This window comes from Lithobates pipiens, unplaced genomic scaffold (assembly GCF_037356315.1).
Source record: "Lithobates pipiens isolate NorthernLeopardFrog02 unplaced genomic scaffold, aLitPip1_a1.2 Scaffold_8, whole genome shotgun sequence".
In the NCBI taxonomy this organism is placed as follows: domain Eukaryota; kingdom Metazoa; phylum Chordata; class Amphibia; order Anura; family Ranidae; genus Lithobates; species Lithobates pipiens.
In genome coordinates this window covers 572,739,606-572,762,133 of record NW_027507903.1, presented here as the reverse complement: position 1 = coordinate 572,762,133, position 22,528 = coordinate 572,739,606, and the positions used below count along the sequence as shown (strand labels likewise).

Below are 22,528 nucleotides of genomic sequence, written 5' to 3'. Positions count from 1 at the left end.
TGGCATGGGCGTGACTGTGGACATTACACTTCATCCAGCGCATAAAGATGCCGTGACCCGGATTCGAACCGGGGTTGCTGCGGCCACAACGCAGAGTACTAACCACTATACGATCACGGCATTGTCAACGAGCCAGGTAGGAGTCGAACCTACAATCTTCTGATCCGTAGTCAGACGCGTTATCCATTGCGCCACTGGCCCTGCACCTGGCCCTGACTCTTTGCTAAGCCTTCACAAAGGGCATTCTAGCTGCAGAAGCCAATCGACACCATCTCAGCCATTCCAGAGATAAACGGCTAACTTTCTGCTGAATTTCTAATGGAAAGGAAAGTGCTCAGGCCTTCTCAGTTGCTGTCACATCACTGCTTATGGCTGCTCGATAGTTGTGAAAATGGCAAAGGCTAATAATGTTACAATCTCATTCTATGTGGCCCACAGGTGGTGTTGAAGGAAACCCCACCGCCTTATAGGACGGTTGTTTCACTTCCACATAGATGGCTGCCTACTTTCGTGCCTCTCGAAAAGCAGTGGTCCTCGCTGTCCAAAATGTACATCCCACTGGCCTTCAAAGAAAGTCTTTTCACTCTCTGCTGTTACCTTCAAAGGCCACTGTTGTAGAGTTCGCATGGCCCCAAGTTTGTGTTACAGCGGGTGTAGCATGACATGGCAGGATACACCTTGGCCTGTTGACCAATCCTTTAGTGATCTGACTACGGCCTGCCACATTGTAATCGACCGACGCTAGGATAGTATCAAGGTATCCTATATCACAGAGTTGGTGCTGGTTGCAAGAAGCGGTCTTAGAGAGAGAGAGACTTCCTGCTCCTTGTGTACCTTCAGGGGTCCGAACTGGCATGGGCGTGACTGTGGACATTACACTTCATCCAGCGCATAAAGATGCCGTGACCCGGACTCGAACCGGGGTTGCTGCGGCCACAACGCAGAGTACTAACCACTATACGATCACGGCATTGTCAACGAGCCAGGTAGGAGTCGAACCTACAATCTTCTGATCCGTAGTCAGACGCGTTATCCATTGCGCCACTGGCCCTGCACCTGGCCCTGACTCTTTGCTAAGCCTTCACAAAGGGCATTCTAGCTGCAGAAGCCAATCGACACCATCTCAGCCATTCCAGAGATAAACGGCTAACTTTCTGCTGAATTTCTAATGGAAAGGAAAGTGCTCAGGCCTTCTCAGTTGCTGTCACATCACTGCTTATGGCTGCTCGATAGTTGTGAAAATGGCAAAGGCTAATAATGTTACAATCTCATTCTATGTGGCCCACAGGTGGTGTTGAAGGAAACCCCACCGCCTTATAGGACGGTTGTTTCACTTCCACATAGATGGCTGCCTACTTTCGTGCCTCTCGAAAAGCAGTGGTCCTCGCTGTCCAAAATGTACATCCCACTGGCCTTCAAAGAAAGTCTTTTCACTCTCTGCTGTTACCTTCAAAGGCCACTGTTGTAGAGTTCGCATGGCCCCAAGTTTGTGTTACAGCGGGTGTAGCATGACATGGCAGGATACACCTTGGCCTGTTGACCAATCCTTTAGTGATCTGACTACGGCCTGCCACATTGTAATCGACCGACGCTAGGATAGTATCAAGGTATCCTATATCACAGAGTTGGTGCTGGTTGCAAGAAGCGGTCTTAGAGAGAGAGAGACTTCCTGCTCCTTGTGTACCTTCAGGGGTCCGAACTGGCATGGGCGTGACTGTGGACATTACACTTCATCCAGCGCATAAAGATGCCGTGACCCGGATTCGAACCGGGGTTGCTGCGGCCACAACGCAGAGTACTAACCACTATACGATCACGGCATTGTCAACGAGCCAGGTAGGAGTCGAACCTACAATCTTCTGATCCGTAGTCAGACGCGTTATCCATTGCGCCACTGGCCCTGCACCTGGCCCTGACTCTTTGCTAAGCCTTCACAAAGGGCATTCTAGCTGCAGAAGCCAATCGACACCATCTCAGCCATTCCAGAGATAAACGGCTAACTTTCTGCTGAATTTCTAATGGAAAGGAAAGTGCTCAGGCCTTCTCAGTTGCTGTCACATCACTGCTTATGGCTGCTCGATAGTTGTGAAAATGGCAAAGGCTAATAATGTTACAATCTCATTCTATGTGGCCCACAGGTGGTGTTGAAGGAAACCCCACCGCCTTATAGGACGGTTGTTTCACTTCCACATAGATGGCTGCCTACTTTCGTGCCTCTCGAAAAGCAGTGGTCCTCGCTGTCCAAAATGTACATCCCACTGGCCTTCAAAGAAAGTCTTTTCACTCTCTGCTGTTACCTTCAAAGGCCACTGTTGTAGAGTTCGCATGGCCCCAAGTTTGTGTTACAGCGGGTGTAGCATGACATGGCAGGATACACCTTGGCCTGTTGACCAATCCTTTAGTGATCTGACTACGGCCTGCCACATTGTAATCGACCGACGCTAGGATAGTATCAAGGTATCCTATATCACAGAGTTGGTGCTGGTTGCAAGAAGCGGTCTTAGAGAGAGAGAGAGAGACTTCCTGCTCCTTGTGTACCTTCAGGGGTCTGAACTGGCATGGGCGTGACTGTGGACATTACACTTCATCCAGCGCATAAAGATGCCGTGACCCGGATTCGAACCGGGGTTGCTGCGGCCACAACGCAGAGTACTAACCACTATACGATCACGGCATTGTCAACGAGCCAGGTAGGAGTCGAACCTACAATCTTCTGATCCGTAGTCAGACGCGTTATCCATTGCGCCACTGGCCCTGCACCTGGCCCTGACTCTTTGCTAAGCCTTCACAAAGGGCATTCTAGCTGCAGAAGCCAATCGACACCATCTCAGCCATTCCAGAGATAAACGGCTAACTTTCTGCTGAATTTCTAATGGAAAGGAAAGTGCTCAGGCCTTCTCAGTTGCTGTCACATCACTGCTTATGGCTGCTCGATAGTTGTGAAAATGGCAAAGGCTAATAATGTTACAATCTCATTCTATGTGGCCCACAGGTGGTGTTGAAGGAAACCCCACCGCCTTATAGGACGGTTGTTTCACTTCCACATAGATGGCTGCCTACTTTCGTGCCTCTCGAAAAGCAGTGGTCCTCGCTGTCCAAAATGTACATCCCACTGGCCTTCAAAGAAAGTCTTTTCACTCTCTGCTGTTACCTTCAAAGGCCACTGTTGTAGAGTTCGCATGGCCCCAAGTTTGTGTTACAGCGGGTGTAGCATGACATGGCAGGATACACCTTGGCCTGTTGACCAATCCTTTAGTGATCTGACTACGGCCTGCCACATTGTAATCGACCGACGCTAGGATAGTATCAAGGTATCCTATATCACAGAGTTGGTGCTGGTTGCAAGAAGCGGTCTTAGAGAGAGACTTCCTGCTCCTTGTGTACCTTCAGGGGTCCGAACTGGCATGGGCGTGACTGTGGACATTACACTTCATCCAGCGCATAAAGATGCCGTGACCCGGATTCGAACCGGGGTTGCTGCGGCCACAACGCAGAGTACTAACCACTATACGATCACGGCATTGTCAACGAGCCAGGTAGGAGTCGAACCTACAATCTTCTGATCCGTAGTCAGACGCGTTATCCATTGCGCCACTGGCCCTGCACCTGGCCCTGACTCTTTGCTAAGCCTTCACAAAGGGCATTCTAGCTGCAGAAGCCAATCGACACCATCTCAGCCATTCCAGAGATAAACGGCTAACTTTCTGCTGAATTTCTAATGGAAAGGAAAGTGCTCAGGCCTTCTCAGTTGCTGTCACATCACTGCTTATGGCTGCTCGATAGTTGTGAAAATGGCAAAGGCTAATAATGTTACAATCTCATTCTATGTGGCCCACAGGTGGTGTTGAAGGAAACCCCACCGCCTTATAGGACGGTTGTTTCACTTCCACATAGATGGCTGCCTACTTTCGTGCCTCTCGAAAAGCAGTGGTCCTCGCTGTCCAAAATGTACATCCCACTGGCCTTCAAAGAAAGTCTTTTCACTCTCTGCTGTTACCTTCAAAGGCCACTGTTGTAGAGTTCGCATGGCCCCAAGTTTGTGTTACAGCGGGTGTAGCATGACATGGCAGGATACACCTTGGCCTGTTGACCAATCCTTTAGTGATCTGACTACGGCCTGCCACATTGTAATCGACCGACGCTAGGATAGTATCAAGGTATCCTATATCACAGAGTTGGTGCTGGTTGCAAGAAGCGGTCTTAGAGAGAGAGAGAGAGAGAGAGAGAGAGACTTCCTGCTCCTTGTGTACCTTCAGGGGTCCGAACTGGCATGGGCGTGACTGTGGACATTACACTTCATCCAGCGCATAAAGATGCCGTGACCCGGATTCAAACCGGGGTTGCTGCGGCCACAACGCAGAGTACTAACCACTATACGATCACGGCATTGTCAACGAGCCAGGTAGGAGTCGAACCTACAATCTTCTGATCCGTAGTCAGACGCGTTATCCATTGCGCCACTGGCCCTGCACCTGGCCCTGACTCTTTGCTAAGCCTTCACAAAGGGCATTCTAGCTGCAGAAGCCAATCGACACCATCTCAGCCATTCCAGAGATAAACGGCTAACTTTCTGCTGAATTTCTAATGGAAAGGAAAGTGCTCAGGCCTTCTCAGTTGCTGTCACATCACTGCTTATGGCTGCTCGATAGTTGTGAAAATGGCAAAGGCTAATAATGTTACAATCTCATTCTATGTGGCCCACAGGTGGTGTTGAAGGAAACCCCACCGCCTTATAGGACGGTTGTTTCACTTCCACATAGATGGCTGCCTACTTTCGTGCCTCTCGAAAAGCAGTGGTCCTCGCTGTCCAAAATGTACATCCCACTGGCCTTCAAAGAAAGTCTTTTCACTCTCTGCTGTTACCTTCAAAGGCCACTGTTGTAGAGTTCGCATGGCCCCAAGTTTGTGTTACAGCGGGTGTAGCATGACATGGCAGGATACACCTTGGCCTGTTGACCAATCCTTTAGTGATCTGACTACGGCCTGCCACATTGTAATCGACCGACGCTAGGATAGTATCAAGGTATCCTATATCACAGAGTTGGTGCTGGTTGCAAGAAGCGGTCTTAGAGAGAGAGAGAGAGACTTCCTGCTCCTTGTGTACCTTCAGGGGTCTGAACTGGCATGGGCGTGACTGTGGACATTACACTTCATCCAGCGCATAAAGATGCCGTGACCCGGATTCGAACCGGGGTTGCTGCGGCCACAACGCAGAGTACTAACCACTATACGATCACGGCATTGTCAACGAGCCAGGTAGGAGTCGAACCTACAATCTTCTGATCCGTAGTCAGACGCGTTATCCATTGCGCCACTGGCCCTGCACCTGGCCCTGACTCTTTGCTAAGCCTTCACAAAGGGCATTCTAGCTGCAGAAGCCAATCGACACCATCTCAGCCATTCCAGAGATAAACGGCTAACTTTCTGCTGAATTTCTAATGGAAAGGAAAGTGCTCAGGCCTTCTCAGTTGCTGTCACATCACTGCTTATGGCTGCTCGATAGTTGTGAAAATGGCAAAGGCTAATAATGTTACAATCTCATTCTATGTGGCCCACAGGTGGTGTTGAAGGAAACCCCACCGCCTTATAGGACGGTTGTTTCACTTCCACATAGATGGCTGCCTACTTTCGTGCCTCTCGAAAAGCAGTGGTCCTCGCTGTCCAAAATGTACATCCCACTGGCCTTCAAAGAAAGTCTTTTCACTCTCTGCTGTTACCTTCAAAGGCCACTGTTGTAGAGTTCGCATGGCCCCAAGTTTGTGTTACAGCGGGTGTAGCATGACATGGCAGGATACACCTTGGCCTGTTGACCAATCCTTTAGTGATCTGACTACGGCCTGCCACATTGTAATCGACCGACGCTAGGATAGTATCAAGGTATCCTATATCACAGAGTTGGTGCTGGTTGCAAGAAGCGGTCTTAGAGAGAGAGAGAGAGAGAGACTTCCTGCTCCTTGTGTACCTTCAGGGGTCCGAACTGGCATGGGCGTGACTGTGGACATTACACTTCATCCAGCGCATAAAGATGCCGTGACCCGGATTCGAACCGGGGTTGCTGCCGCCACAACGCAGAGTACTAACCACTATACGATCACGGCATTGTCAACGAGCCAGGTAGGAGTCGAACCTACAATCTTCTGATCCGTAGTCAGACGCGTTATCCATTGCGCCACTGGCCCTGCACCTGGCCCTGACTCTTTGCTAAGCCTTCACAAAGGGCATTCTAGCTGCAGAAGCCAATCGACACCATCTCAGCCATTCCAGAGATAAACGGCTAACTTTCTGCTGAATTTCTAATGGAAAGGAAAGTGCTCAGGCCTTCTCAGTTGCTGTCACATCACTGCTTATGGCTGCTCGATAGTTGTGAAAATGGCAAAGGCTAATAATGTTACAATCTCATTCTATGTGGCCCACAGGTGGTGTTGAAGGAAACCCCACCGCCTTATAGGACGGTTGTTTCACTTCCACATAGATGGCTGCCTACTTTCGTGCCTCTCGAAAAGCAGTGGTCCTCGCTGTCCAAAATATACATCCCACTGGCCTTCAAAGAAAGTCTTTTCACTCTCTGCTGTTACCTTCAAAGGCCACTGTTGTAGAGTTCGCATGGCCCCAAGTTTGTGTTACAGCGGGTGTAGCATGACATGGCAGGATACACCTTGGCCTGTTGACCAATCCTTTAGTGATCTGACTACGGCCTGCCACATTGTAATCGACCGACGCTAGGATAGTATCAAGGTATCCTATATCACAGAGTTGGTGCTGGTTGCAAGAAGCGGTCTTAGAGAGAGAGAGAGAGAGAGAGACTTCCTGCTCCTTGTGTACCTTCAGGGGTCCGAACTGGCATGGGCGTGACTGTGGACATTACACTTCATCCAGCGCATAAAGATGCCGTGACCCGGATTCGAACCGGGGTTGCTGCGGCCACAACGCAGAGTACTAACCACTATACGATCACGGCATTGTCAACGAGCCAGGTAGGAGTCGAACCTACAATCTTCTGATCCGTAGTCAGACGCGTTATCCATTGCGCCACTGGCCCTGCACCTGGCCCTGACTCTTTGCTAAGCCTTCACAAAGGGCATTCTAGCTGCAGAAGCCAATCGACACCATCTCAGCCATTCCAGAGATAAACGGCTAACTTTCTGCTGAATTTCTAATGGAAAGGAAAGTGCTCAGGCCTTCTCAGTTGCTGTCACATCACTGCTTATGGCTGCTCGATAGTTGTGAAAATGGCAAAGGCTAATAATGTTACAATCTCATTCTATGTGGCCCACAGGTGGTGTTGAAGGAAACCCCACCGCCTTATAGGACGGTTGTTTCACTTCCACATAGATGGCTGCCTACTTTCGTGCCTCTCGAAAAGCAGTGGTCCTCGCTGTCCAAAATGTACATCCCACTGGCCTTCAAAGAAAGTCTTTTCACTCTCTGCTGTTACCTTCAAAGGCCACTGTTTTAGAGTTCGCATGGCCCCAAGTTTGTGTTACAGCGGGTGTAGCATGACATGGCAGGATACACCTTGGCCTGTTGACCAATCCTTTAGTGATCTGACTACGGCCTGCCACATTGTAATCGACCGACGCTAGGATAGTATCAAGGTATCCTATATCACAGAGTTGGTGCTGGTTGCAAGAAGCGGTCTTAGAGAGAGAGAGAGAGAGAGAGAGAGACTTCCTGCTCCTTGTGTACCTTCAGGGGTCCGAACTGGCATGGGCGTGACTGTGGACATTACACTTCATCCAGCGCATAAAGATGCCGTGACCCGGATTCGAACCGGGGTTGCTGCGGCCACAACGCAGAGTACTAACCACTATACGATCACGGCATTGTCAACGAGCCAGGTAGGAGTCGAACCTACAATCTTCTAGATCCGTAGTCAGACGCGTTATCCATTGCGCCACTGGCCCTGCACCTGGCCCTGACTCTTTGCTAAGCCTTCACAAAGGGCATTCTAGCTGCAGAAGCCAATCGACACCATCTCAGCCATTCCAGAGATAAACGGCTAACTTTCTGCTGAATTTCTAATGGAAAGGAAAGTGCTCAGGCCTTCTCAGTTGCTGTCACATCACTGCTTATGGCTGCTCGATAGTTGTGAAAATGGCAAAGGCTAATAATGTTACAATCTCATTCTATGTGGCCCACAGGTGGTGTTGAAGGAAACCCCACCGCCTTATAGGACGGTTGTTTCACTTCCACATAGATGGCTGCCTACTTTCGTGCCTCTCGAAAAGCAGTGGTCCTCGCTGTCCAAAATGTACATCCCACTGGCCTTCAAAGAAAGTCTTTTCACTCTCTGCTGTTACCTTCAAAGGCCACTGTTGTAGAGTTCGCATGGCCCCAAGTTTGTGTTACAGCGGGTGTAGCATGACATGGCAGGATACACCTTGGCCTGTTGACCAATCCTTTAGTGATCTGACTACGGCCTGCCACATTGTAATCGACCGACGCTAGGATAGTATCAAGGTATCCTATATCACAGAGTTGGTGCTGGTTGCAAGAAGCGGTCTTAGAGAGAGACTTCCTGCTCCTTGTGTACCTTCAGGGGTCCGAACTGGCATGGGCGTGACTGTGGACATTACACTTCATCCAGCGCATAAAGATGCCGTGACCCGGATTCGAACCGGGGTTGCTGCGGCCACAACGCAGAGTACTAACCACTATACGATCACGGCATTGTCAACGAGCCAGGTAGGAGTCGAACCTACAATCTTCTGATCCGTAGTCAGACGCGTTATCCATTGCGCCACTGGCCCTGCACCTGGCCCTTACTCTTTGCTAAGCCTTCACAAAGGGCATTCTAGCTGCAGAAGCCAATCGACACCATCTCAGCCATTCCAGAGATAAACGGCTAACTTTCTGCTGAATTTCTAATGGAAAGGAAAGTGCTCAGGCCTTCTCAGTTGCTGTCACATCACTGCTTATGGCTGCTCGATAGTTGTGAAAATGGCAAAGGCTAATAATGTTACAATCTCATTCTATGTGGCCCACAGGTGGTGTTGAAGGAAACCCCACCGCCTTATAGGACGGTTGTTTCACTTCCACATAGATGGCTGCCTACTTTCGTGCCTCTCGAAAAGCAGTGGTCCTCGCTGTCCAAAATGTACATCCCACTGGCCTTCAAAGAAAGTCTTTTCACTCTCTGCTGTTACCTTCAAAGGCCACTGTTGTAGAGTTCGCATGGCCCCAAGTTTGTGTTACAGCGGGTGTAGCATGACATGGCAGGATACACCTTGGCCTGTTGACCAATCCTTTAGTGATCTGACTACGGCCTGCCACATTGTAATCGACCGACGCTAGGATAGTATCAAGGTATCCTATATCACAGAGTTGGTGCTGGTTGCAAGAAGCGGTCTTAGAGAGAGAGAGAGAGAGACTTCCTGCTCCTTGTGTACCTTCAGGGGTCCGAACTGGCATGGGCGTGACTGTGGACATTACACTTCATCCAGCGCATAAAGATGCCGTGACCCGGATTCGAACCGGGGTTGCTGCGGCCACAACGCAGAGTACTAACCACTATACGATCACGGCATTGTCAACGAGCCAGGTAGGAGTCGAACCTACAATCTTCTGATCCGTAGTCAGACGCGTTATCCATTGCGCCACTGGCCCTGCACCTGGCCCTGACTCTTTGCTAAGCCTTCACAAAGGGCATTCTAGCTGCAGAAGCCAATCGACACCATCTCAGCCATTCCAGAGATAAACGGCTAACTTTCTGCTGAATTTCTAATGGAAAGGAAAGTGCTCAGGCCTTCTCAGTTGCTGTCACATCACTGCTTATGGCTGCTCGATAGTTGTGAAAATGGCAAAGGCTAATAATGTTACAATCTCATTCTATGTGGCCCACAGGTGGTGTTGAAGGAAACCCCACCGCCTTATAGGACGGTTGTTTCACTTCCACATAGATGGCTGCCTACTTTCGTGCCTCTCGAAAAGCAGTGGTCCTCGCTGTCCAAAATGTACATCCCACTGGCCTTCAAAGAAAGTCTTTTCACTCTCTGCTGTTACCTTCAAAGGCCACTGTTGTAGAGTTCGCATGGCCCCAAGTTTGTGTTACAGCGGGTGTAGCATGACATGGCAGGATACACCTTGGCCTGTTGACCAATCCTTTAGTGATCTGACTACGGCCTGCCACATTGTAATCGACCGACGCTAGGATAGTATCAAGGTATCCTATATCACAGAGTTGGTGCTGGTTGCAAGAAGCGGTCTTAGAGAGAGAGAGAGACTTCCTGCTCCTTGTGTACCTTCAGGGGTCCGAACTGGCATGGGCGTGACTGTGGACATTACACTTCATCCAGAGCATAAAGATGCCGTGACCCGGATTCGAACCGGGGTTGCTGAGGCCACAACGCAGAGTACTAACCACTATATGATCACGGCATTGTCAACGAGCCAGGTAGGAGTCGAACCTACAATCTTCTGATCCGTAGTCAGACGCGTTATCCATTGCGCCACTGGCCCTGCACCTGGCCCTGACTCTTTGCTAAGCCTTCACAAAGGGCATTCTAGCTGCAGAAGCCAATCGACACCATCTCAGCCATTCCAGAGATAAACGGCTAACTTTCTGCTGAATTTCTAATGGAAAGGAAAGTGCTCAGGCCTTCTCAGTTGCTGTCACATCACTGCTTATGGCTGCTCGATAGTTGTGAAAATGGCAAAGGCTAATAATGTTACAATCTCATTCTATGTGGCCCACAGGTGGTGTTGAAGGAAACCCCACCGCCTTATAGGACGGTTGTTTCACTTCCACATAGATGGCTGCCTACTTTCGTGCCTCTCGAAAAGCAGTGGTCCTCGCTGTCCAAAATGTACATCCCACTGGCCTTCAAAGAAAGTCTTTTCACTCTCTGCTGTTACCTTCAAAGGCCACTGTTGTAGAGTTCGCATGGCCCCAAGTTTGTGTTACAGCGGGTGTAGCATGACATGGCAGGATACACCTTGGCCTGTTGACCAATCCTTTAGTGATCTGACTACGGCCTGCCACATTGTAATCGACCGACGCTAGGATAGTATCAAGGTATCCTATATCACAGAGTTGGTGCTGGTTGCAAGAAGCGGTCTTAGAGAGAGAGAGAGAGAGACTTCCTGCTCCTTGTGTACCTTCAGGGGTCCGAACTGGCATGGGCGTGACTGTGGACATTACACTTCATCCAGCGCATAAAGATGCCGTGACCCGGATTCGAACCGGGGTTGCTGCGGCCACAACGCAGAGTACTAACCACTATACGATCACGGCATTGTCAACGAGCCAGGTAGGAGTCGAACCTACAATCTTCTGATCCGTAGTCAGACGCGTTATCCATTGCGCCACTGGCCCTGCACCTGGCCCTGACTCTTTGCTAAGCCTTCACAAAGGGCATTCTAGCTGCAGAAGCCAATCGACACCATCTCAGCCATTCCAGAGATAAACGGCTAACTTTCTGCTGAATTTCTAATGGAAAGGAAAGTGCTCAGGCCTTCTCAGTTGCTGTCACATCACTGCTTATGGCTGCTCGATAGTTGTGAAAATGGCAAAGGCTAATAATGTTACAATCTCATTCTATGTGGCCCACAGGTGGTGTTGAAGGAAACCCCACCGCCTTATAGGACGGTTGTTTCACTTCCACATAGATGGCTGCCTACTTTCGTGCCTCTCGAAAAGCAGTGGTCCTCGCTGTCCAAAATGTACATCCCACTGGCCTTCAAAGAAAGTCTTTTCACTCTCTGCTGTTACCTTCAAAGGCCACTGTTGTAGAGTTCGCATGGCCCCAAGTTTGTGTTACAGCGGGTGTAGCATGACATGGCAGGATACACCTTGGCCTGTTGACCAATCCTTTAGTGATCTGACTACGGCCTGCCACATTGTAATCGACCGACGCTAGGATAGTATCAAGGTATCCTATATCACAGAGTTGGTGCTGGTTGCAAGAAGCGGTCTTAGAGAGAGAGAGAGAGAGAGAGACTTCCTGCTCCTTGTGTACCTTCAGGGGTCCGAACTGGCATGGGCGTGACTGTGGACATTACACTTCATCCAGCGCATAAAGATGCCGTGACCCGGATTCGAACCGGGGTTGCTGCGGCCACAACGCAGAGTACTAACCACTATACGATCACGGCATTGTCAACGAGCCAGGTAGGAGTCGAACCTACAATCTTCTGATCCGTAGTCAGACGCGTTATCCATTGCGCCACTGGCCCTGCACCTGGCCCTGACTCTTTGCTAAGCCTTCACAAAGGGCATTCTAGCTGCAGAAGCCAATCGACACCATCTCAGCCATTCCAGAGATAAACGGCTAACTTTCTGCTGAATTTCTAATGGAAAGGAAAGTGCTCAGGCCTTCTCAGTTGCTGTCACATCACTGCTTATGGCTGCTCGATAGTTGTGAAAATGGCAAAGGCTAATAATGTTACAATCTCATTCTATGTGGCCCACAGGTGGTGTTGAAGGAAACCCCACCGCCTTATAGGACGGTTGTTTCACTTCCACATAGATGGCTGCCTACTTTCGTGCCTCTCGAAAAGCAGTGGTCCTCGCTGTCCAAAACGTACATCCCACTGGCCTTCAAAGAAAGTCTTTTCACTCTCTGCTGTTACCTTCAAAGGCCACTGTTGTAGAGTTCGCATGGCCCCAAGTTTGTGTTACAGCGGGTGTAGCATGACATGGCAGGATACACCTTGGCCTGTTGACCAATCCTTTAGTGATCTGACTACGGCCTGCCACATTGTAATCGACCGACGCTAGGATAGTATCAAGGTATCCTATATCACAGAGTTGGTGCTGGTTGCAAGAAGCGGTCTTAGAGAGAGAGAGAGAGAGAGACTTCCTGCTCCTTGTGTACCTTCAGGGGTCCGAACTGGCATGGGCGTGACTGTGGACATTACACTTCATCCAGCGCATAAAGATGCCGTGACCCGGATTCGAACCGGGGTTGCTGCGGCCACAACGCAGAGTACTAACCACTATACGATCACGGCATTGTCAACGAGCCAGGTAGGAGTCGAACCTACAATCTTCTGATCCGTAGTCAGACGCGTTATCCATTGCGCCACTGGCCCTGCACCTGGCCCTGACTCTTTGCTAAGCCTTCACAAAGGGCATTGTAGCTGCAGAAGCCAATCGACACCATCTCAGCCATTCCAGAGATAAACGGCTAACTTTCTGCTGAATTTCTAATGGAAAGGAAAGTGCTCAGGCCTTCTCAGTTGCTGTCACATCACTGCTTATGGCTGCTCGATAGTTGTGAAAATGGCAAAGGCTAATAATGTTACAATCTCATTCTATGTGGCCCACAGGTGGTGTTGAAGGAAACCCCACCGCCTTATAGGACGGTTGTTTCACTTCCACATAGATGGCTGCCTACTTTCGTGCCTCTCGAAAAGCAGTGGTCCTCGCTGTCCAAAATGTACATCCCACTGGCCTTCAAAGAAAGTCTTTTCACTCTCTGCTGTTACCTTCAAAGGCCACTGTTGTAGAGTTCGCATGGCCCCAAGTTTGTGTTACAGCGGGTGTAGCATGACATGGCAGGATACACCTTGGCCTGTTGACCAATCCTTTAGTGATCTGACTACGGCCTGCCACATTGTAATCGACCGACGCTAGGATAGTATCAAGGTATCCTATATCACAGAGTTGGTGCTGGTTGCAAGAAGCGGTCTTAGAGAGAGAGAGAGAGAGACTTCCTGCTCCTTGTGTACCTTCAGGGGTCCGAACTGGCATGGGCGTGACTGTGGACATTACACTTCATCCAGCGCATAAAGATGCCGTGACCCGGATTCGAACCGGGGTTGCTGCGGCCACAACGCAGAGTACTAACCACTATACGATCACGGCATTAGTCAACGAGCCAGGTAGGAGTCGAACCTACAATCTTCTGATCCGTAGTCAGACGCGTTATCCATTGCGCCACTGGCCCTGCACCTGGCCCTGACTCTTTGCTAAGCCTTCACAAAGGGCATTCTAGCTGCAGAAGCCAATCGACACCATCTCAGCCATTCCAGAGATAAACGGCTAACTTTCTGCTGAATTTCTAATGGAAAGGAAAGTGCTCAGGCCTTCTCAGTTGCTGTCACATCACTGCTTATGGCTGCTCGATAGTTGTGAAAATGGCAAAGGCTAATAATGTTACAATCTCATTCTATGTGGCCCACAGGTGGTGTTGAAGGAAACCCCACCGCCTTATAGGACGGTTGTTTCACTTCCACATAGATGGCTGCCTACTTTCGTGCCTCTCGAAAAGCAGTGGTCCTCGCTGTCCAAAATGTACATCCCACTGGCCTTCAAAGAAAGTCTTTTCACTCTCTGCTGTTACCTTCAAAGGCCACTGTTGTAGAGTTCGCATGGCCCCAAGTTTGTGTTACAGCGGGTGTAGCATGACATGGCAGGATACACCTTGGCCTGTTGACCAATCCTTTAGTGATCTGACTACGGCCTGCCACATTGTAATCAACCGACGCTAGGATAGTATCAAGGTATCCTATATCACAGAGTTGGTGCTGGTTGCAAGAAGCGGTCTTAGAGAGAGAGAGAGAGAGAGAGAGAGACTTCCTGCTCCTTGTGTACCTTCAGGGGTCCGAACTGGCATGGGCGTGACTGTGGACATTACACTTCATCCAGCGCATAAAGATGCCGTGACCCGGATTCGAACCGGGGTTGCTGCGGCCACAACGCAGAGTACTAACCACTATACGATCACGGCATTGTCAACGAGCCAGGTAGGAGTCGAACCTACAATCTTCTGATCCGTAGTCAGACGCGTTATCCATTGCGCCACTGGCCCTGCACCTGGCCCTGACTCTTTGCTAAGCCTTCACAAAGGGCATTCTAGCTGCAGAAGCCAATCGACACCATCTCAGCCATTCCAGAGATAAACGGCTAACTTTCTGCTGAATTTCTAATGGAAAGGAAAGTGCTCAGGCCTTCTCAGTTGCTGTCACATCACTGCTTATGGCTGCTCGATAGTTGTGAAAATGGCAAAGGCTAATAATGTTACAATCTCATTCTATGTGGCCCACAGGTGGTGTTGAAGGAAACCCCACCGCCTTATAGGACGGTTGTTTCACTTCCACATAGATGGCTGCCTACTTTCGTGCCTCTCGAAAAGCAGTGGTCCTCGCTGTCCAAAATGTACATCCCACTGGCCTTCAAAGAAAGTCTTTTCACTCTCTGCTGTTACCTTCAAAGGCCACTGTTGTAGAGTTCGCATGGCCCCAAGTTTGTGTTACAGCGGGTGTAGCATGACATGGCAGGATACACCTTGGCCTGTTGACCAATCCTTTAGTGATCTGACTACGGCCTGCCACATTGTAATCGACCGACGCTAGGATAGTATCAAGGTATCCTATATCACAGAGTTGGTGCTGGTTGCAAGAAGCGGTCTTAGAGAGAGAGAGAGAGACTTCCTGCTCCTTGTGTACCTTCAGGGGTCTGAACTGGCATGGGCGTGACTGTGGACATTACACTTCATCCAGCGCATAAAGATGCCGTGACCCGGATTCGAACCGGGGTTGCTGCGGCCACAACGCAGAGTACTAACCACTATACGATCACGGCATTGTCAACGAGCCAGGTAGGAGTCGAACCTACAATCTTCTGATCCGTAGTCAGACGCGTTATCCATTGCGCCACTGGCCCTGCACCTGGCCCTGACTCTTTGCTAAGCCTTCACAAAGGGCATTCTAGCTGCAGAAGCCAATCGACACCATCTCAGCCATTCCAGAGATAAACGGCTAACTTTCTGCTGAATTTCTAATGGAAAGGAAAGTGCTCAGGCCTTCTCAGTTGCTGTCACATCACTGCTTATGGCTGCTCGATAGTTGTGAAAATGGCAAAGGCTAATAATGTTACAATCTCATTCTATGTGGCCCACAGGTGGTGTTGAAGGAAACCCCACAGCCTTATAGGACGGTTGTTTCACTTCCACATAGATGGCTGCCTACTTTCGTGCCTCTCGAAAAGCAGTGGTCCTCGCTGTCCAAAATGTACATCCCACTGGCCTTCAAAGAAAGTCTTTTCACTCTCTGCTGTTACCTTCAAAGGCCACTGTTGTAGAGTTCGCATGGCCCCAAGTTTGTGTTACAGCGGGTGTAGCATGACATGGCAGGATACACCTTGGCCTGTTGACCAATCCTTTAGTGATCTGACTACGGCCTGCCACATTGTAATCGACCGACGCTAGGATAGTATCAAGGTATCCTATATCACAGAGTTGGTGCTGGTTGCAAGAAGCGGTCTTAGAGAGAGACTTCCTGCTCCTTGTGTACCTTCAGGGGTCCGAACTGGCATGGGCGTGACTGTGGACATTACACTTCATCCAGCGCATAAAGATGCCGTGACCCGGATTCGAACCGGGGTTGCTGCGGCCACAACGCAGAGTACTAACCACTATACGATCACGGCATTGTCAACGAGCCAGGTAGGAGTCGAACCTACAATCTTCTGATCCGTAGTCAGACGCGTTATCCATTGCGCCACTGGCCCTGCACCTGGCCCTGACTCTTTGCTAAGCCTTCACAAAGGGCATTCTAGCTGCAGAAGCCAATCGACACCATCTCAGCCATTCCAGAGATAAACGGCTAACTTTCTGCTGAATTTCTAATGGAAAGGAAAGTGCTCAGGCCTTCTCAGTTGCTGTCACATCACTGCTTATGGCTGCTCGATAGTTGTGAAAATGGCAAAGGCTAATAATGTTACAATCTCATTCTATGTGGCCCACAGGTGGTGTTGAAGGAAACCCCACCGCCTTATAGGACGGTTGTTTCACTTCCACATAGATGGCTGCCTACTTTCGTGCCTCTCGAAAAGCAGTGGTCCTCGCTGTCCAAAATGTACATCCCACTGGCCTTCAAAGAAAGTCTTTTCACTCTCTGCTGTTACCTTCAAAGGCCACTGTTGTAGAGTTCGCATGGCCCCAAGTTTGTGTTACAGCGGGTGTAGCATGACATGGCAGGATACACCTTGGCCTGTTGACCAATCCTTTAGTGATCTGACTACGGCCTGCCACATTGTAATCGACCGACGCTAGGATAGTATCAAGGTATCCTATATCACAGAGTTGGTGCTGGTTGCAAGAAGCGGTCTTAGAGAGAGAGAGAGAGAGAGAGAGAGAGAGAGAGAGACTTCCTGCTCCTTGTGTACCTTCAGGGGTCCGAACTGGCATGGGCGTGACTGTGGACATTACACTTCATCCAGCGCATAAAGATGCCGTGACCCGGATTCAAACCGGGGTTGCTGCGGCCACAACGCAGAGTACTAACCACTATACGATCACGGCATTGTCAACGAGCCAGGTAGGAGTCGAACCTACAATCTTCTGATCCGTAGTCAGACGCGTTATCCATTGCGCCACTGGCCCTGCACCTGGCCCTGACTCTTTGCTAAGCCTTCACAAAGGGCATTCTAGCTGCAGAAGCCAATCGACACCATCTCAGCCATTCCAGAGATAAACGGCTAACTTTCTGCTGAATTTCTAATGGAAAGGAAAGTGCTCAGGCCTTCTCAGTTGCTGTCACATCACTGCTTATGGCTGCTCGATAGTTGTGAAAATGGCAAAGGCTAATAATGTTACAATCTCATTCTATGTGGCCCACAGGTGGTGTTGAAGGAAACCCCACCGCCTTATAGGACGGTTGTTTCACTTCCACATAGATGGCTGCCTACTTTCGTGCCTCTCGAAAAGCAGTGGTCCTCGCTGTCCAAAATGTACATCCCACTGGCCTTCAAAGAAAGTCTTTTCACTCTCTGCTGTTACCTTCAAAGGCCACTGTTGTAGAGTTCGCATGGCCCCAAGTTTGTGTTACAGCGGGTGTAGCATGACATGGCAGGATACACCTTGGCCTGTTGACCAATCCTTTAGTGATCTGACTACGGCCTGCCACATTGTAATCGACCGACGCTAGGATAGTATCAAGGTATCCTATATCACAGAGTTGGTGCTGGTTGCAAGAAGCGGTCTTAGAGAGAGAGAGAGAGACTTCCTGCTCCTTGTGTACCTTCAGGGGTCTGAACTGGCATGGGCGTGACTGTGGACATTACACTTCATCCAGCGCATAAAGATGCCGTGACCCGGATTCGAACCGGGGTTGCTGCGGCCACAACGCAGAGTACTAACCACTATACGATCACGGCATTGTCAACGAGCCAGGTAGGAGTCGAACCTACAATCTTCTGATCCGTAGTCAGACGCGTTATCCATTGCGCCACTGGCCCTGCACCTGGCCCTGACTCTTTGCTAAGCCTTCACAAAGGGCATTCTAGCTGCAGAAGCCAATCGACACCATCTCAGCCATTCCAGAGATAAACGGCTAACTTTCTGCTGAATTTCTAATGGAAAGGAAAGTGCTCAGGCCTTCTCAGTTGCTGTCACATCACTGCTTATGGCTGCTCGATAGTTGTGAAAATGGCAAAGGCTAATAATGTTACAATCTCATTCTATGTGGCCCACAGGTGGTGTTGAAGGAAACCCCACCGCCTTATAGGACGGTTGTTTCACTTCCACATAGATGGCTGCCTACTTTCGTGCCTCTCGAAAAGCAGTGGTCCTCGCTGTCCAAAATGTACATCCCACTGGCCTTCAAAGAAAGTCTTTTCACTCTCTGCTGTTACCTTCAAAGGCCACTGTTGTAGAGTTCGCATGGCCCCAAGTTTGTGTTACAGCGGGTGTAGCATGACATGGCAGGATACACCTTGGCCTGTTGACCAATCCTTTAGTGATCTGACTACGGCCTGCCACATTGTAATCGACCGACGCTAGGATAGTATCAAGGTATCCTATATCACAGAGTTGGTGCTGGTTGCAAGAAGCGGTCTTAGAGAGAGAGAGAGAGAGACTTCCTGCTCCTTGTGTACCTTCAGGGGTCCGAACTGGCATGGGCGTGACTGTGGACATTACACTTCATCCAGCGCATAAAGATGCCGTGACCCGGATTCGAACCGGGGTTGCTGCCGCCACAACGCAGAGTACTAACCACTATACGATCACGGCATTGTCAACGAGCCAGGTAGGAGTCGAACCTACAATCTTCTGATCCGTAGTCAGACGCGTTATCCATTGCGCCACTGGCCCTGCACCTGGCCCTGACTCTTTGCTAAGCCTTCACAAAGGGCATTCTAGCTGCAGAAGCCAATCGACACCATCTCAGCCATTCCAGAGATAAACGGCTAACTTTCTGCTGAATTTCTAATGGAAAGGAAAGTGCTCAGGCCTTCTCAGTTGCTGTCACATCACTGCTTATGGCTGCTCGATAGTTGTGAAAATGGCAAAGGCTAATAATGTTACAATCTCATTCTATGTGGCCCACAGGTGGTGTTGAAGGAAACCCCACCGCCTTATAGGACGGTTGTTTCACTTCCACATAGATGGCTGCCTACTTTCGTGCCTCTCGAAAAGCAGTGGTCCTCGCTGTCCAAAATATACATCCCACTGGCCTTCAAAGAAAGTCTTTTCACTCTCTGCTGTTACCTTCAAAGGCCACTGTTGTAGAGTTCGCATGGCCCCAAGTTTGTGTTACAGCGGGTGTAGCATGACATGGCAGGATACACCTTGGCCTGTTGACCAATCCTTTAGTGATCTGACTACGGCCTGCCACATTGTAATCGACCGACGCTAGGATAGTATCAAGGTATCCTATATCACAGAGTTGGTGCTGGTTGCAAGAAGCGGTCTTAGAGAGAGAGAGAGAGAGAGAGACTTCCTGCTCCTTGTGTACCTTCAGGGGTCCGAACTGGCATGGGCGTGACTGTGGACATTACACTTCATCCAGCGCATAAAGATGCCGTGACCCGGATTCGAACCGGGGTTGCTGCGGCCACAACGCAGAGTACTAACCACTATACGATCACGGCATTGTCAACGAGCCAGGTAGGAGTCGAACCTACAATCTTCTGATCCGTAGTCAGACGCGTTATCCATTGCGCCACTGGCCCTGCACCTGGCCCTGACTCTTTGCTAAGCCTTCACAAAGGGCATTCTAGCTGCAGAAGCCAATCGACACCATCTCAGCCATTCCAGAGATAAACGGCTAACTTTCTGCTGAATTTCTAATGGAAAGGAAAGTGCTCAGGCCTTCTCAGTTGCTGTCACATCACTGCTTATGGCTGCTCGATAGTTGTGAAAATGGCAAAGGCTAATAATGTTACAATCTCATTCTATGTGGCCCACAGGTGGTGTTGAAGGAAACCCCACCGCCTTATAGGACGGTTGTTTCACTTCCACATAGATGGCTGCCTACTTTCGTGCCTCTCGAAAAGCAGTGGTCCTCGCTGTCCAAAATGTACATCCCACTGGCCTTCAAAGAAAGTCTTTTCACTCTCTGCTGTTACCTTCAAAGGCCACTGTTGTAGAGTTCGCATGGCCCCAAGTTTGTGTTACAGCGGGTGTAGCATGACATGGCAGGATACACCTTGGCCTGTTGACCAATCCTTTAGTGATCTGACTACGGCCTGCCACATTGTAATCGACCGACGCTAGGATAGTATCAAGGTATCCTATATCACAGAGTTGGTGCTGGTTGCAAGAAGCGGTCTTAGAGAGAGAGAGAGAGAGAGAGACTTCCTGCTCCTTGTGTACCTTCAGGGGTCCGAACTGGCATGGGCGTGACTGTGGACATTACACTTCATCCAGCGCATAAAGATGCCGTGACCCGGATTCGAACCGGGGTTGCTGCGGCCACAACGCAGAGTACTAACCACTATACGATCACGGCATTGTCAACGAGCCAGGTAGGAGTCGAACCTACAATCTTCTAGATCCGTAGTCAGACGCGTTATCCATTGCGCCACTGGCCCTGCACCTGGCCCTGACTCTTTGCTAAGCCTTCACAAAGGGCATTCTAGCTGCAGAAGCCAATCGACACCATCTCAGCCATTCCAGAGATAAACGGCTAACTTTCTGCTGAATTTCTAATGGAAAGGAAAGTGCTCAGGCCTTCTCAGTTGCTGTCACATCACTGCTTATGGCTGCTCGATAGTTGTGAAAATGGCAAAGGCTAATAATGTTACAATCTCATTCTATGTGGCCCACAGGTGGTGTTGAAGGAAACCCCACCGCCTTATAGGACGGTTGTTTCACTTCCACATAGATGGCTGCCTACTTTCGTGCCTCTCGAAAAGCAGTGGTCCTCGCTGTCCAAAATGTACATCCCACTGGCCTTCAAAGAAAGTCTTTTCACTCTCTGCTGTTACCTTCAAAGGCCACTGTTGTAGAGTTCGCATGGCCCCAAGTTTGTGTTACAGCGGGTGTAGCATGACATGGCAGGATACACCTTGGCCTGTTGACCAATCCTTTAGTGATCTGACTACGGCCTGCCACATTGTAATCGACCGACGCTAGGATAGTATCAAGGTATCCTATATCACAGAGTTGGTGCTGGTTGCAAGAAGCGGTCTTAGAGAGAGACTTCCTGCTCCTTGTGTACCTTCAGGGGTCCGAACTGGCATGGGCGTGACTGTGGACATTACACTTCATCCAGCGCATAAAGATGCCGTGACCCGGATTCGAACCGGGGTTGCTGCGGCCACAACGCAGAGTACTAACCACTATACGATCACGGCATTGTCAACGAGCCAGGTAGGAGTCGAACCTACAATCTTCTGATCCGTAGTCAGACGCGTTATCCATTGCGCCACTGGCCCTGCACCTGGCCCTGACTCTTTGCTAAGCCTTCACAAAGGGCATTCTAGCTGCAGAAGCCAATCGACACCATCTCAGCCATTCCAGAGATAAACGGCTAACTTTCTGCTGAATTTCTAATGGAAAGGAAAGTGCTCAGGCCTTCTCAGTTGCTGTCACATCACTGCTTATGGCTGCTCGATAGTTGTGAAAATGGCAAAGGCTAATAATGTTACAATCTCATTCTATGTGGCCCACAGGTGGTGTTGAAGGAAACCCCACCGCCTTATAGGACGGTTGTTTCACTTCCACATAGATGGCTGCCTACTTTCGTGCCTCTCGAAAAGCAGTGGTCCTCGCTGTCCAAAATGTACATCCCACTGGCCTTCAAAGAAAGTCTTTTCACTCTCTGCTGTTACCTTCAAAGGCCACTGTTGTAGAGTTCGCATGGCCCCAAGTTTGTGTTACAGCGGGTGTAGCATGACATGGCAGGATACACCTTGGCCTGTTGACCAATCCTTTAGTGATCTGACTACGGCCTGCCACATTGTAATCGACCGACGCTAGGATAGTATCAAGGTATCCTATATCACAGAGTTGGTGCTGGTTGCAAGAAGCGGTCTTAGAGAGAGAGAGAGAGAGACTTCCTGCTCCTTGTGTACCTTCAGGGGTCCGAACTGGCATGGGCGTGACTGTGGACATTACACTTCATCCAGCGCATAAAGATGCCGTGACCCGGATTCGAACCGGGGTTGCTGCGGCCACAACGCAGAGTACTAACCACTATACGATCACGGCATTGTCAACGAGCCAGGTAGGAGTCGAACCTACAATCTTCTGATCCGTAGTCAGACGCGTTATCCATTGCGCCACTGGCCCTGCACCTGGCCCTGACTCTTTGCTAAGCCTTCACAAAGGGCATTCTAGCTGCAGAAGCCAATCGACAC

The 22,528-nt window shown here is 49.9% G+C and overlaps 46 non-coding genes across 46 annotated transcripts; all 46 read right to left on the bottom strand.

Annotated features, from left to right (window-relative positions):
* Positions 1–48: 48 nt before the first annotated feature.
* On the bottom strand, positions 49–120 carry TRNAH-GUG (transfer RNA histidin (anticodon GUG)). Its single transcript has one exon. It is a non-coding gene; the product is annotated as a tRNA-His (tRNA).
* Positions 121–128: 8 nt separating this feature from the next.
* TRNAR-ACG (transfer RNA arginine (anticodon ACG)) lies at positions 129–201 on the bottom strand. Its single transcript has one exon. It is a non-coding gene; the product is annotated as a tRNA-Arg (tRNA).
* A 777-nt stretch (positions 202–978) lies between these two features.
* Positions 979–1,051, bottom strand: TRNAR-ACG (transfer RNA arginine (anticodon ACG)). Its single transcript has one exon. It is a non-coding gene; the product is annotated as a tRNA-Arg (tRNA).
* Positions 1,052–1,748: 697 nt separating this feature from the next.
* TRNAH-GUG (transfer RNA histidin (anticodon GUG)) lies at positions 1,749–1,820 on the bottom strand. Its single transcript has one exon. It is a non-coding gene; the product is annotated as a tRNA-His (tRNA).
* An 8-nt stretch (positions 1,821–1,828) lies between these two features.
* TRNAR-ACG (transfer RNA arginine (anticodon ACG)) lies at positions 1,829–1,901 on the bottom strand. Its single transcript has one exon. It is a non-coding gene; the product is annotated as a tRNA-Arg (tRNA).
* Positions 1,902–2,602: 701 nt separating this feature from the next.
* Positions 2,603–2,674, bottom strand: TRNAH-GUG (transfer RNA histidin (anticodon GUG)). Its single transcript has one exon. It is a non-coding gene; the product is annotated as a tRNA-His (tRNA).
* An 8-nt stretch (positions 2,675–2,682) lies between these two features.
* TRNAR-ACG (transfer RNA arginine (anticodon ACG)) lies at positions 2,683–2,755 on the bottom strand. The gene has a single exon. It is a non-coding gene; the product is annotated as a tRNA-Arg (tRNA).
* Positions 2,756–3,448: 693 nt separating this feature from the next.
* On the bottom strand, positions 3,449–3,520 carry TRNAH-GUG (transfer RNA histidin (anticodon GUG)). Its single transcript has one exon. It is a non-coding gene; the product is annotated as a tRNA-His (tRNA).
* An 8-nt stretch (positions 3,521–3,528) lies between these two features.
* Positions 3,529–3,601, bottom strand: TRNAR-ACG (transfer RNA arginine (anticodon ACG)). Its single transcript has one exon. It is a non-coding gene; the product is annotated as a tRNA-Arg (tRNA).
* A 793-nt stretch (positions 3,602–4,394) lies between these two features.
* On the bottom strand, positions 4,395–4,467 carry TRNAR-ACG (transfer RNA arginine (anticodon ACG)). Its single transcript has one exon. It is a non-coding gene; the product is annotated as a tRNA-Arg (tRNA).
* Positions 4,468–5,168: 701 nt separating this feature from the next.
* On the bottom strand, positions 5,169–5,240 carry TRNAH-GUG (transfer RNA histidin (anticodon GUG)). The gene has a single exon. It is a non-coding gene; the product is annotated as a tRNA-His (tRNA).
* An 8-nt stretch (positions 5,241–5,248) lies between these two features.
* Positions 5,249–5,321, bottom strand: TRNAR-ACG (transfer RNA arginine (anticodon ACG)). Its single transcript has one exon. It is a non-coding gene; the product is annotated as a tRNA-Arg (tRNA).
* Positions 5,322–6,106: 785 nt separating this feature from the next.
* TRNAR-ACG (transfer RNA arginine (anticodon ACG)) lies at positions 6,107–6,179 on the bottom strand. The gene has a single exon. It is a non-coding gene; the product is annotated as a tRNA-Arg (tRNA).
* A 707-nt stretch (positions 6,180–6,886) lies between these two features.
* On the bottom strand, positions 6,887–6,958 carry TRNAH-GUG (transfer RNA histidin (anticodon GUG)). Its single transcript has one exon. It is a non-coding gene; the product is annotated as a tRNA-His (tRNA).
* An 8-nt stretch (positions 6,959–6,966) lies between these two features.
* Positions 6,967–7,039, bottom strand: TRNAR-ACG (transfer RNA arginine (anticodon ACG)). Its single transcript has one exon. It is a non-coding gene; the product is annotated as a tRNA-Arg (tRNA).
* Positions 7,040–7,750: 711 nt separating this feature from the next.
* Positions 7,751–7,822, bottom strand: TRNAH-GUG (transfer RNA histidin (anticodon GUG)). Its single transcript has one exon. It is a non-coding gene; the product is annotated as a tRNA-His (tRNA).
* Positions 7,823–8,597: 775 nt separating this feature from the next.
* TRNAH-GUG (transfer RNA histidin (anticodon GUG)) lies at positions 8,598–8,669 on the bottom strand. The gene has a single exon. It is a non-coding gene; the product is annotated as a tRNA-His (tRNA).
* Positions 8,670–8,677: 8 nt separating this feature from the next.
* On the bottom strand, positions 8,678–8,750 carry TRNAR-ACG (transfer RNA arginine (anticodon ACG)). The gene has a single exon. It is a non-coding gene; the product is annotated as a tRNA-Arg (tRNA).
* Positions 8,751–9,453: 703 nt separating this feature from the next.
* On the bottom strand, positions 9,454–9,525 carry TRNAH-GUG (transfer RNA histidin (anticodon GUG)). Its single transcript has one exon. It is a non-coding gene; the product is annotated as a tRNA-His (tRNA).
* An 8-nt stretch (positions 9,526–9,533) lies between these two features.
* On the bottom strand, positions 9,534–9,606 carry TRNAR-ACG (transfer RNA arginine (anticodon ACG)). Its single transcript has one exon. It is a non-coding gene; the product is annotated as a tRNA-Arg (tRNA).
* A 779-nt stretch (positions 9,607–10,385) lies between these two features.
* On the bottom strand, positions 10,386–10,458 carry TRNAR-ACG (transfer RNA arginine (anticodon ACG)). The gene has a single exon. It is a non-coding gene; the product is annotated as a tRNA-Arg (tRNA).
* Positions 10,459–11,161: 703 nt separating this feature from the next.
* On the bottom strand, positions 11,162–11,233 carry TRNAH-GUG (transfer RNA histidin (anticodon GUG)). The gene has a single exon. It is a non-coding gene; the product is annotated as a tRNA-His (tRNA).
* An 8-nt stretch (positions 11,234–11,241) lies between these two features.
* Positions 11,242–11,314, bottom strand: TRNAR-ACG (transfer RNA arginine (anticodon ACG)). Its single transcript has one exon. It is a non-coding gene; the product is annotated as a tRNA-Arg (tRNA).
* A 707-nt stretch (positions 11,315–12,021) lies between these two features.
* TRNAH-GUG (transfer RNA histidin (anticodon GUG)) lies at positions 12,022–12,093 on the bottom strand. The gene has a single exon. It is a non-coding gene; the product is annotated as a tRNA-His (tRNA).
* Positions 12,094–12,101: 8 nt separating this feature from the next.
* On the bottom strand, positions 12,102–12,174 carry TRNAR-ACG (transfer RNA arginine (anticodon ACG)). Its single transcript has one exon. It is a non-coding gene; the product is annotated as a tRNA-Arg (tRNA).
* Positions 12,175–12,879: 705 nt separating this feature from the next.
* On the bottom strand, positions 12,880–12,951 carry TRNAH-GUG (transfer RNA histidin (anticodon GUG)). Its single transcript has one exon. It is a non-coding gene; the product is annotated as a tRNA-His (tRNA).
* An 8-nt stretch (positions 12,952–12,959) lies between these two features.
* On the bottom strand, positions 12,960–13,032 carry TRNAR-ACG (transfer RNA arginine (anticodon ACG)). The gene has a single exon. It is a non-coding gene; the product is annotated as a tRNA-Arg (tRNA).
* A 703-nt stretch (positions 13,033–13,735) lies between these two features.
* Positions 13,736–13,807, bottom strand: TRNAH-GUG (transfer RNA histidin (anticodon GUG)). The gene has a single exon. It is a non-coding gene; the product is annotated as a tRNA-His (tRNA).
* Positions 13,808–13,816: 9 nt separating this feature from the next.
* TRNAR-ACG (transfer RNA arginine (anticodon ACG)) lies at positions 13,817–13,889 on the bottom strand. The gene has a single exon. It is a non-coding gene; the product is annotated as a tRNA-Arg (tRNA).
* A 711-nt stretch (positions 13,890–14,600) lies between these two features.
* Positions 14,601–14,672, bottom strand: TRNAH-GUG (transfer RNA histidin (anticodon GUG)). The gene has a single exon. It is a non-coding gene; the product is annotated as a tRNA-His (tRNA).
* Positions 14,673–14,680: 8 nt separating this feature from the next.
* On the bottom strand, positions 14,681–14,753 carry TRNAR-ACG (transfer RNA arginine (anticodon ACG)). The gene has a single exon. It is a non-coding gene; the product is annotated as a tRNA-Arg (tRNA).
* Positions 14,754–15,454: 701 nt separating this feature from the next.
* TRNAH-GUG (transfer RNA histidin (anticodon GUG)) lies at positions 15,455–15,526 on the bottom strand. The gene has a single exon. It is a non-coding gene; the product is annotated as a tRNA-His (tRNA).
* Positions 15,527–15,534: 8 nt separating this feature from the next.
* Positions 15,535–15,607, bottom strand: TRNAR-ACG (transfer RNA arginine (anticodon ACG)). Its single transcript has one exon. It is a non-coding gene; the product is annotated as a tRNA-Arg (tRNA).
* Positions 15,608–16,300: 693 nt separating this feature from the next.
* On the bottom strand, positions 16,301–16,372 carry TRNAH-GUG (transfer RNA histidin (anticodon GUG)). Its single transcript has one exon. It is a non-coding gene; the product is annotated as a tRNA-His (tRNA).
* An 8-nt stretch (positions 16,373–16,380) lies between these two features.
* On the bottom strand, positions 16,381–16,453 carry TRNAR-ACG (transfer RNA arginine (anticodon ACG)). The gene has a single exon. It is a non-coding gene; the product is annotated as a tRNA-Arg (tRNA).
* Positions 16,454–17,254: 801 nt separating this feature from the next.
* TRNAR-ACG (transfer RNA arginine (anticodon ACG)) lies at positions 17,255–17,327 on the bottom strand. The gene has a single exon. It is a non-coding gene; the product is annotated as a tRNA-Arg (tRNA).
* A 701-nt stretch (positions 17,328–18,028) lies between these two features.
* On the bottom strand, positions 18,029–18,100 carry TRNAH-GUG (transfer RNA histidin (anticodon GUG)). Its single transcript has one exon. It is a non-coding gene; the product is annotated as a tRNA-His (tRNA).
* Positions 18,101–18,108: 8 nt separating this feature from the next.
* TRNAR-ACG (transfer RNA arginine (anticodon ACG)) lies at positions 18,109–18,181 on the bottom strand. The gene has a single exon. It is a non-coding gene; the product is annotated as a tRNA-Arg (tRNA).
* Positions 18,182–18,964: 783 nt separating this feature from the next.
* On the bottom strand, positions 18,965–19,037 carry TRNAR-ACG (transfer RNA arginine (anticodon ACG)). The gene has a single exon. It is a non-coding gene; the product is annotated as a tRNA-Arg (tRNA).
* Positions 19,038–19,744: 707 nt separating this feature from the next.
* On the bottom strand, positions 19,745–19,816 carry TRNAH-GUG (transfer RNA histidin (anticodon GUG)). The gene has a single exon. It is a non-coding gene; the product is annotated as a tRNA-His (tRNA).
* Positions 19,817–19,824: 8 nt separating this feature from the next.
* On the bottom strand, positions 19,825–19,897 carry TRNAR-ACG (transfer RNA arginine (anticodon ACG)). Its single transcript has one exon. It is a non-coding gene; the product is annotated as a tRNA-Arg (tRNA).
* Positions 19,898–20,604: 707 nt separating this feature from the next.
* On the bottom strand, positions 20,605–20,676 carry TRNAH-GUG (transfer RNA histidin (anticodon GUG)). The gene has a single exon. It is a non-coding gene; the product is annotated as a tRNA-His (tRNA).
* A 775-nt stretch (positions 20,677–21,451) lies between these two features.
* TRNAH-GUG (transfer RNA histidin (anticodon GUG)) lies at positions 21,452–21,523 on the bottom strand. The gene has a single exon. It is a non-coding gene; the product is annotated as a tRNA-His (tRNA).
* An 8-nt stretch (positions 21,524–21,531) lies between these two features.
* Positions 21,532–21,604, bottom strand: TRNAR-ACG (transfer RNA arginine (anticodon ACG)). The gene has a single exon. It is a non-coding gene; the product is annotated as a tRNA-Arg (tRNA).
* A 703-nt stretch (positions 21,605–22,307) lies between these two features.
* TRNAH-GUG (transfer RNA histidin (anticodon GUG)) lies at positions 22,308–22,379 on the bottom strand. Its single transcript has one exon. It is a non-coding gene; the product is annotated as a tRNA-His (tRNA).
* An 8-nt stretch (positions 22,380–22,387) lies between these two features.
* On the bottom strand, positions 22,388–22,460 carry TRNAR-ACG (transfer RNA arginine (anticodon ACG)). Its single transcript has one exon. It is a non-coding gene; the product is annotated as a tRNA-Arg (tRNA).
* Between the last annotated feature and the right edge of the window lie 68 nt (positions 22,461–22,528).